Below are 10595 nucleotides of genomic sequence, written 5' to 3'. Positions count from 1 at the left end.
TGGATTGGGTAGCTCCCGCTGATTCTGAATCCTATTGTTCTAGGATTCAGCTCAGTACATAACAGATACTTTAGTTGAGATTCCTGCATTGCAGGGGGTTGTACTAGATGACCCTTGGGGTCCCTTCTATCTCTACAATTCTTTGATTCTATGGCTCCATTGCCTGTCCTATTTCCTTGCCTGAGCCACTGGCCCTCAGAGCATTTGTTGTAAGGACAAGCTTAGTCAGTGGCGTTGCAACGGGTGGGGGTGGTGGCACGCCCCGGGTTCCATGTCTGCTGGGGAGACAAGAAGTCACCCCATGGGGGCTCACAGCAGCGCGAGCAGCCATCGCGGAGGCGCAGCTGCATGTGGAGGATCCTCCGTTTGTGGGTGCAGCCATGAGCAGAGGATCCCGGCACATTCCGTACGGTGCTGGGGCAAACTGCACATGTGCTGTGTAGCGACGCTGCACATGTGCTGTATAGCGGTATGTTGGCGGCGGCGCCACTCCGGCGCCGTACAGACAGCGCCGGGATCCTCTGCTCGCTGCTGCAGCCTCTGTTTGCGGCTGTAGTAGTGCTGGAGGGATCCTGGCACCGTCCGTACGGTGCTGGAGCAGCGCCGGTGGCAAGGCGCTATACAGCGCATGTGCGGCGTCGCTATGTACAGCGCATGTGTCCTACATAGCGATGCTGCACATACGCCCTATGTAGCAATGCCTGCCCCTGGTGTCACGACGTCTTCCTTCACCCCTGAGCTTAGTGGTAGTTTCACCAAGTTTCAGGCCAGCTCCCTGAGAACACTGCTCCCCCTTGGTTCCTGCAATCATGATTTCTTTCTTCAGTAAATTGCCTGTTTCACCGAAGCCACAAGTTCCCTCTTTCTACCTGCTGAAATTTCCAGCAAAGTTGTCTGCTGTGAATTCCATTTGGCACCCCCTCGTTTGTACTTCCTGGAGTCCACGCAGGGCCACCAAGGGCAGATTTCGTGAAGTATAAAATCAGTAAGTATGAGACAAGGGGAAAGGGACTGCTGCATTCACTCCACATTTCCTGGAATGAATTTAGCCACCTTCACATCTGGAAGTTAACAAGACACAAGACTTGCATTTCCAGCCATATTGAATTTATATCTCAGAGCTCTGCCTTGGACAAAACACCTACGCCAGATGAAAAACACCTGTGTGGCTTGAAAGCATGCAGAGGCGTTTTAAACTTGTCCAATAATATCCTATCGCATTTAGGTATCAAATTCACCCACTCTGTCTCTCTTCCCTAATTGTAAAAACATCCCCAAAGGGAAGCCATACACTATGCAGTTCAGCCACTCTTACACAACACTGATGCTTTGTTAAAGCCTCTCTTTCCACAAATTGTATTTCCATTCAGCACGGGAAGCCAAAATAGGGATTCATGCTACAGTACTGTACTGTACTATAAGAGCCAAGTACTGGGGGCAGGCTGTGCTCTGCACAACACCCCAGGAGAAAGCATCTGCAGCAAAAGTATGACAACAGAGACCCTCTGCCTTAGGACAGTACAGTACAATAGGGCACAGTTACTGCTCCCCCGCAGCCAAGAAGCCAAGAATATCAGAGCTGGTGCACCTCTTTGAGGTTCTGGACCAACAACCGTACTGCAATTCTATTGTGACTTTTTTTCCCTACAGAACAGAAACTGGGAACAGGACAGGGAGTTTTTGTGGTGTTCCTCTACAGTAGGGGTCAGCAAACTTTTTCAGCAGGGGGCTGGTCCACTGTCCCTCAGACCTTGTGGGGGGGGAGTGGACTGTATTTCTTGGGGGAGGGGGGTGAACGAATTCCGATGCCCCACAAATAACCCAGAGATGCATTTTAAATAAAAGGACACATTCTACTCACGTAAAAACACGCTGATTCCCAGACCGTCTGTGGGCTGGATTGAGAAGGCGGTTGGGTCTTAGTTTGCCAACCCGTGCTCTTCAGTTTCAGGCTCCCTTTCCGTGATATCCTTTGCAACCTGGGCTGACATTGCCTTTAATGAAGATTTGTTTGGGAGAGGATGGTTCTATCCATACGGTATGCTACGGATGTGACCATTCTCTCCGCAACAAATGGGAAGCATTCTTATTCCCCTTCAAGAGTCACGGCTTCTCCACTGTAGTTAATTAAGGTTGCTGAGAGTTGTCAGGGGATCCTTAACAAGCTATAGTTCCTAGGATTCTTTTGGGAGAAGTCATGACTCGTAAAGCAGAACGAGAGTGCTTTAAATGCACAGTGAGAATGTAGTCAACTTTCCTCAACAGAATTATATTTTATAGAGTTATACTTTGTTCGTTAGCCCTTGAATTGATGCAGCACTGCAAGACAGCAATCAATCCCTTCTAAATGTCTGTATGCATGCATGCATGCAGAGGGCCTTCTTGGTAGTGGCACCCAGATGGGCAGGGTATAAAAAATATATTATTATTATTATTATTATTATTATTATTATTATTATTATTATTATTAAGTGGTGCATGTTCTAGTTATCTCCCGCTTGAACTACTGCAATGTGCTCTACATGGGGCTACATTTGAAGGTGAGCCGGAAACCACAACTCATCCAGAATGTGGCAGTTAGATTGGTGACTGGGAGCGGCCGCCGAGGCCATATAACACCAGTTCCTTCTGGCAGTTCCCTCGCTGCGAGAAGTGAGGTTACAGGGAACCAGGCAGAAGGCCTTATTGGTAGTGGCGCCCGCCCTGTGGAATGTCCTCCCATCAGATGTCAAGGAAATAAACAACTATCTGACTTTTAGAAGACATCTGAAGGCAGCCCAGTTTAGTGAAGTTTTTAATGTTTGATATTTTATTGTGTTTTTAATATTCTGTTGGGAGCTGCCCAGAGTGGCTGGGAAAACCCAGCCAGATGGGTGGGGTATAACGAATACTACATCATCATCATCATCATCTAGATGTGTCAGCTAAATCTATTTGTTGGAAGGCACCTATAGGAATGGGTTGAAAAATGCATGAACATGCAATTGCTCCATTAATGTTAACAATTAATAAACTAACAATTATTTAATTAATATGTTAATTAACAAAAATTCTCTAATCAATTGACAAACACGTAGATGCTCAAGACAGAGTGTTTAGTTACAGTTTTGTAGCTCCTCACCCCACAAAGATTATTTTAAAGCAGATTGATTTTGCCATATTTTATCTGAAAGTTCTTCAGTGTGAGGTCACAAATGACCAAATCTTGGAAAAGAAGGAAGCAGAGCACTGGATGTTGCCCAGGATCCAAAGAACCATGGGACGAGTTCCATAAGCCAATGGAAGCTTTAAACTTAAAAAGAAAACAACAACCCCAAAAAACCCAGCAGGCCCACTCCCTTCTGCTTGGCAAACCACTGTTGAAAATAAGGGGAGTTTAAAAAAAAAGTAGTTTGATATGATGCAGGGATGAATTGCTCCAATGGGGAAAAGTTCCTCTTGCCCTTTAATAGTCTGGTTGGTAAGGAAGCAAGTCCAAGTTACTTATTTGGAGACACAACAGGTATCTCTCTCTGTAGAGGGACACTCTCAAGGTCACATTGATGGTCTTTAATGCAGGGATGAATAAATTGTAGCTGTCTAGATGTTTTTGGACTCTAGCTCCAATCAGCCCTAGGTAACATGGCTGGGATCATCAGGGATGATGGGAGTTGTAGTCAGAAAACAAAGGGGAGGGCCACATCCCATCCCTCTGGTTTCATGATTGAATACATCTCATGGCATACGAGGAGCTCTATTGTTACCCATTAGTATATCCAACACAATAGGAGGGGAAAAAATCCTTTTTCGATTCACAGACCATTACGAAATCCCCACCCTGATTTTAGTCTAAATATCCCATACAGTACCAGGTAGATGTCCCAGAAGCACCCGTGTACATACTGTTGCTGATAAGTTAGTGGTACTTGACTGTTCTTTGTAACAGAATGCCGTTTCTGATTTCTACCCTCTCCTTCTCAAGAGGATGAAGGTTAATTCAGATTCAGGGTGGGGGTGGGGGTGGCTGTTTACAATTTCATGTAATACACAGCAGTCTTGCGAAATGACTCCTGATTTCTGAATAAACGTGCATAGGGTGCCCACCCCCACCCCTGTGATTCAAAATAGGCCTTACACCCAGTTCCGACGCAAGGGAAACGACATGCAGATAAGCCACTAAAAGGACCTTTTCATTTTGAAGTATGTTTTCAGCAGTGCGTGCTAGTTTATCAGCAACGAAATCTCTATCTTGCTGCTTCAGAAAAGGATCTTTGTAGATTGCACATCTTCAACAATGTGAGGCTTGTCTTCGTTCTCTTTTGTTAAAGAAACAAAGAAAAGTGTTGGGATTATAAATTGCAGAAGCAAACGTGAGAAGCTAAACCAATGCATAGGGATATACTGTAAATATGCAGAAAGGACAGTTAATTCTTCAAACATTTGGTTACAGTTGATACACACATACAAAAATAGGACACCATGTAACAAAATATATGTGTAACACCAATAGGGCACAGACAGACAGACAGACAGACAGACAGACAGACATGGGTCTCCCAGTAAAGTCGTTCCCTTTTCAGGTCCAGAAACCTACTTAGCTTTAGCAGGACTATAGCATCAGGGGTTCCCTGACCATTCTTTAGGTCCCAGTTGCCACAAATTAAAATTCAGTTCCAAACTTGTGAACCAAATATAAAATAAAAGTTACAGAAGCTTGTAAAGGAGGTCACGGGGTGGGGTAGGACGCACGAGCACCCCTGTTTTTCAAATCCAGTATGATTTCCCTCAGGCACTCATATCTAACTGCTCAGTTCACTGGTTTAACATACCAGTTATTGTTATAAACAGTGATGCAATGAAATGCCAAAGTTGCACACCCCTTTAGTTGGGATGGGGTGGGTGATGCAATACGTCTGTTGAAAAAAAAGTGCTATTGTTTTATAAGCTACTAGCTGGCCCTGCCACGCGTTGCAGTGGCTAATCCCTGTGACAACCCCCCCCCCGTACTGATCCATGACCTATTCTGTTCCTTGCCCCCCCCCCGGCTCATCCCTGTGAATCTCCCAACTCCCTCTTCCCTCCCAACCCTTACCCAGGCGAGTCAGTACCTCCATTCGGCCTAGTCTGTAAAGGCCTGTAAAGTCTGTAAAGGCCTACTCTGTAAAGGCTTGTAAATGCCTGTTTTCAGTTGGTTGCTGTGGAATGTTGTGATGTCACCGATTGTCTGCAGCCAATGGAGATGCTGCTTCTCTGTTCTATTTCCCAGCATGCACTTTTATCTGTTTGGTGTGTTCTGAAACACGGGGTTTCGGGTTTTTTTTATGTTGCACAGGTGTGACATCTGTTTTAGCAAACTTTATAAGAACCTCCGGACATTCGCTTGGGATGTTGTGTCAAAATTTGAACGCAATCAGTGAAGCTGTTTCGGAGAAAAGTGGATAATAACCCACATGCCCAGTTTACATATATATATATATATATATATATATATATATATATATATATAGCCTTGGCACAGGCTTTAAAGTAATTTAACCTTGAATGTTTCCAAAGACAAACCTTTGGATTTTGTTGAATTGCTTTCCTTCACTACTACGTTCTCTCCTGCATGCCATCTTAGCTAGCACCCCTGGATCCATGCTTCGACAAACAACCATTGTATTAAAAGTGTATCTTTGTATCCCAAGCCATGAAATGAGATCATTAATCCCGGCTACATGAGTCAGGATAGCATCACCACTCTCTGCTTCATTCACCAGCGAGCAAGGGGCAAGATGAGACAACAGCCCTGAGATGTTGGGAGACGTGTAATTAAAGTACAAAGAGAGCTTTACACCAGCATTAAGGAGATATCCTTTCAAATCCATCACTGTAACAGCTCCCATTAATTGAAAAGGGACTAAAGAGAAACTCTCCCATACATCATGTTAGAGCAATATTTTAATGATTACCCATGCCTGGTTTGCTAAAGATACTATTTGCAGCAAGGGCTGCAAGCTACAAAACAGGAATCAATCGTGCTAGGCGGCACACAGATGGCTGTAAAATGCGTAGTCTTACAGTGCAAGGCTCTACAAGTTGGAGGTGACTTGGTCTTTCACCATGGCCACTCATGGGACATTCACGGCCAGAGAGAGCACCTCTGTTTTATCAGGGCTGCTTGTATTGTAGAGAGAGCTGGAGAGCAACAGCTTTAAGCAGGCTGGCTCTGTAGCTAAAAGCTGTCTAGAGAAGTTTCCTAAAGTGGGCGATACAACCCCCTGGGGTTGCTGGAACGATCCAGGGGGCAGTAGTAGCCTCGGGTGCAATTGGGGGGCATTGAATAAAAATAAGGGAGCAGTGGACGCATAAAGAGAGATGCACGTTTTGAAAAACCGTTCGTACATGCTTCATTTGTTGTGTATTGATGCTTACCGACGTGACATGGAGTTAAAGTTGTAGCAGTTATTTTGTTTTTTTGACTTTTCCAATGGGTCAATGGCTCTTCTTTGGGTAACGGTTCACCAGCCCTGCTGTAAAGGCAATCCAAAACTTTTCACTGCTTGTAAGAAGGGGCAGGAGTTGAGAAGGGACCTCACACAACCGATGTTGGTTGGAAACTTACAATGCCTTTATTTACTTATCTATCACAAATAGACAGGTAGTACAGGTAATAGGGGATGCAGGTGGCGCTGTGGGTTAAACCACAGAGCCTAGGGCTTGCCGATTAGAAGGTCGGTGGTTCAAATCCCTGCAATGGGGTGAGCTCCTGTTGCTTGGTCCCGGCTCCTGCCAACCTAGCAGTTTGAAAGAACGTCAAAGTGCAAATAGATAAATAGGTACTGCTACAGCGGGAAGGTAAACGGCGTTTCCGTGTGCTGCTGTGGTTCGCCAGAAGCGGCTTTGTCATGCTGGCCACATGACCTGGAAGCTGTACGCCTGCTCCCTCAGCCAATAATGCGAGATGAGTGCCACAACCCCAGAGTCGGTCACAGCTGGACCAAATGTCAGGGGTCCCTTTACCTTTACCTTACTGCCCATCATCCAAAGATCCCAGGGCAGTTCACAACAGAAAAATACAAAATGAGAATACAAAATACATAATAAAAACAAATGAATGCAAACCAGTAACCAATATTGTATCCATCTATACAGTAACCCTCAAATACAATAGTGGTACCTACAGTGAACAGTACTTCAGGGACCTAGTTGTCTTCTGAATGTCTGGCTTCTGCCAAGTTGTATAAGAACTTTCTGATAACATTCTGTTGTATAATGATGGGTACTTCCTGATGTTGACTGGCCCAGAGATATTTTTAAAGGCAAGCATGTATGTACTATTTTCAGTTGCTGGGTACAAATGACATAAACGAATGAGAAGAAATGCTGGAAATTGTGAGAAATCTCAGTGTACGTTCAGACTGAATTGTAGAACAAAGCGTTGCTTGCATGTTTATTTACATTTTCAACATCTCTTATCAAGGAAGACCCTGGAGCATATCTGTAATGTCAACAAGGCTATGGGCCAGATCACCACCGCAGTGATAAAAAGAAGCTTCATTCAAAGAGCATTGTAGTAAAGTGGTTTGAAATGATTCCCGCCAAGTTGAAATCTAACCAATGAGTATTTCGGTTGGCAATACCTGCTCCTGGTCACCATCAACTCGATCTGGAGTTCCACATGTATCCTAATGCTGCAGAGCAGGAGATTAACTAGAGAAGGCATAGGAAGTTTATACTGTATATACGTGCCAAGGAAGAAATGCAAGGTTAGTTTTAATGAGAATCTCTGGCATTTGCAAACTTCACTTTTCACACTTTAGGGCACATCTCCACACATATGATGACAGTGGGCAGTGTTATGTTCTGCAAACATACGTATAAGAACATCAGCATCCCATTCTCACAGAGACCAACCAGATGCCCATAGGATGCCTGCAAGCATGACCTGAGAGCAATATCACTCTCTCCTACTTGTAATTTCTGGAATCTGGTATTCAGAGGTTTATCAACTCAGACAGTGGAGATAGAAAATGGCTGTCATGGCTGGTAGCCATTTATAGCTTTATCCTCCATGCCTGTGTCTATAAGTACAAACCTACAAAGTGGGTGGAACTCCCAGCCAATCCTGAAAAAGCAGGATACTTGATCACACAAGGCGCTGCAATTGCCTTCAAGCTTATATGCACCAGTGCATGGTGCAGACATGCATTTTAATGGGTGAAATGTGGGGAGGGTGATTCTGTCACCTTTCTCATGTTCACTGTATACATGAATAGAAATTTAATATTCAGGAATTCTGTTCGACATAAATGAATTATTAAACGAACATGGAGTGTAACAATTTGGTTTCTATACAGAGGAACTGATAATACTCTTGCTAATTATGCGCAACAGGTAATCTACGTTAGTTATGTCAAGGAAATAAGCTTAATGCAGGGTACCCTCCTGAAGATTTGAGTTCGGACTGTTATAAAATCTGTTGGCAGGTAACCTTTTGTAAATGCCCTTCCTTGAGGCTAAACATTTTTTGCAGCAAGGAATGAATTCCTAAGAACGAGTCTGAACTAGTGGAAGTGATTACGCAAAGGGCAAAAAAAGTGATGTGCCGAAATTCCTAATTGCTATGGTAGTACAATGTATTGATCATGAATACCATTTACAAGTGTTTACCATGTGTATAGTATACTTGCTTTACTTCTATATTTTCAAAACAAAATAAAAAAAATCATTCCAGTAGCACCTTAGAAACCAACTAAGTTTGTCATAGGTATGAGCTTTCGTGTGCATGCACACTTCTTCAAATATACAGTGGTACCTCGGTTTATGAACACAATTGGTTCCGGAAGTCTGTTCATAAACTGAAGCGTTCATAAACTGAAGCGAACTTTCCCATTGAAGTAATGGAAAGTGGATTAATCTGTTCCAGACGGTCCGCGGAGTACTTAAACTGAAGTGTTCATAAACTGAAGCGAACTTTCCCATTGAAGTAATGGAAAGTGGATTAATCTGTTCCAGACGGTCCGCGGAGTACTTAAACTGAAGTGTTCATAAACTGAAGCGAACTTTCCCATTGAAAGTAATTGAAAGTGGATTAATCCGTTCCAGACTACATAACCCGAAGCATGGGTGTAATTGGTTCCGGAAGTCTGTTCATAAACTGAAGCGTTCATAAACTGAAGCGAACTTTCCCATTGAAAGTAATGGAAAGTGAATTAATCCGTTCCAGACGGGTCCGCGGAGTACTCAACCTGAAGCGTACTTAACCCGAAGCATGGGAGTAATTGGTTCCAGAAGTCTGTTCATAAACTGAAGCGTTCATAAACTGAAGCGAACTTTCCCATTGAAAGTAATGGAAAGTGAATTAATCCATTCCAGATGGGTCTGCAGTGTTCGTAAACCGAAAATTCGTAAAACGAGGTGTTCATAAACTGAGGTTCCACTGTATTTGCATCGATATGCATATTGGATGCCTTCTGTAACACATTTTGCAGGCTTCATTGTATGCATTCTAACCAGGCGTAGTGATTTTTTTGGAACTGAGTATGGTAATTTAAGACAAATAGTGGATAAATAGTAGTTTGGATAATGAATGAGAATCAAGATGAAATGAAGCTGTAAATCCTGGAGACAGGGATTGCTGAAACTTGAGATTATACCACTTTAAATGGTCAGAAAATCACCCCTTTCAAGTGCATTCTCAGAAGGAGTTAATGATTTTTTCTTTGCTACTTCCCCCCTCTGGGTGTAAACAGCTTTCAGGTATGTTTTTGGTTGATTTTTTTTTGTTTGGGCCACCTGTCATATCATCATAATTGGGCCCATGCATGTATCAACCAATTTGTGTGGACCAAAATAGGGTAGTCAGTTTTCTAGAAGCTTGGAGAATACACTATGTGATTCTGCCCCAAATAGGTAATATTGCACACCAATAGACATCATTCAGACTGGCTGAATGGGACCGGTGAAGGGAGAATTGACCTGCTGGCTCCACGCATAAGGCCAGGACAAAACTTGAAAATATTTTCCAAACTACCCCATTGTAGGCTTAGGGGGCTTCCAGAGGGTCACTACTTTTGGGTGGGATTCAAATTGTGCAATTACAGGACTTTCAAATTGCGCAATCATAGTTGATGGGGAGAACTTATGCAACAAACCCTCTTCCCTAAAGATCAGACTTTTTGAAATTAGGAAAAGCGTCAGGCAAATGCAGTGGGAAGTGTGGGATAACAATTGTTTTGACACAACCTCTCCACAAACAAATCAGGCTGAAAGCTCAATAACCAAATTGTGTCCTCTCTCAGGCGCCATATTATCAAGCTCCACCCCTGTGATTGAATCTGGCTTGCGGGTTTCCTACAGGCAACCATCTGGTTGGCCACTGTGAGACCAGGATGCTGACCCAAGCTGGGCCATTGGCCTGATCCAGCAGACTCTGTGTGTGCCCTGAAGTGTGCCCTGAAGTCTATAGCACCCTGCAAAAAACACCCTTCTTCTTAGCGTTTGCATTGCTGATGTGAGAAGTGCAAACAATAAAAACATGGGCACAGCCAGTGCTTTTCTTATAGAAAAAAAGATGCAATTACTCACCATGAAGTTGTTTCAATAAGTGCCACACTTTTAACCACAGCTTTTCT

At 43.7% G+C, this 10595-nt stretch overlaps 1 long non-coding RNA gene across 1 annotated transcript; it reads right to left on the bottom strand.

Annotated features, from left to right (window-relative positions):
- Nucleotides 1-3009: 3009 nt before the first annotated feature.
- On the bottom strand, nt 3010-10595 carry LOC148684214 (uncharacterized). Its single transcript, XR_015946431.1, has 2 exons — nt 10549-10595; nt 3010-4295 (listed from the first exon to the last, which is right to left on the bottom strand). It is a non-coding gene; the product is annotated as an uncharacterized LOC148684214 (long non-coding RNA).

The sequence above is a fragment of the Zootoca vivipara genome, chromosome 11 (assembly GCF_965207765.1).
Source record: "Zootoca vivipara chromosome 11, rZooViv2.hap1.1, whole genome shotgun sequence".
NCBI classification, from domain to species: Eukaryota; Metazoa; Chordata; class Lepidosauria; order Squamata; family Lacertidae; genus Zootoca; species Zootoca vivipara.
Note: the sequence above shows the minus strand (reverse complement) of the source record. Positions and strands in the feature narration are given on the sequence as shown.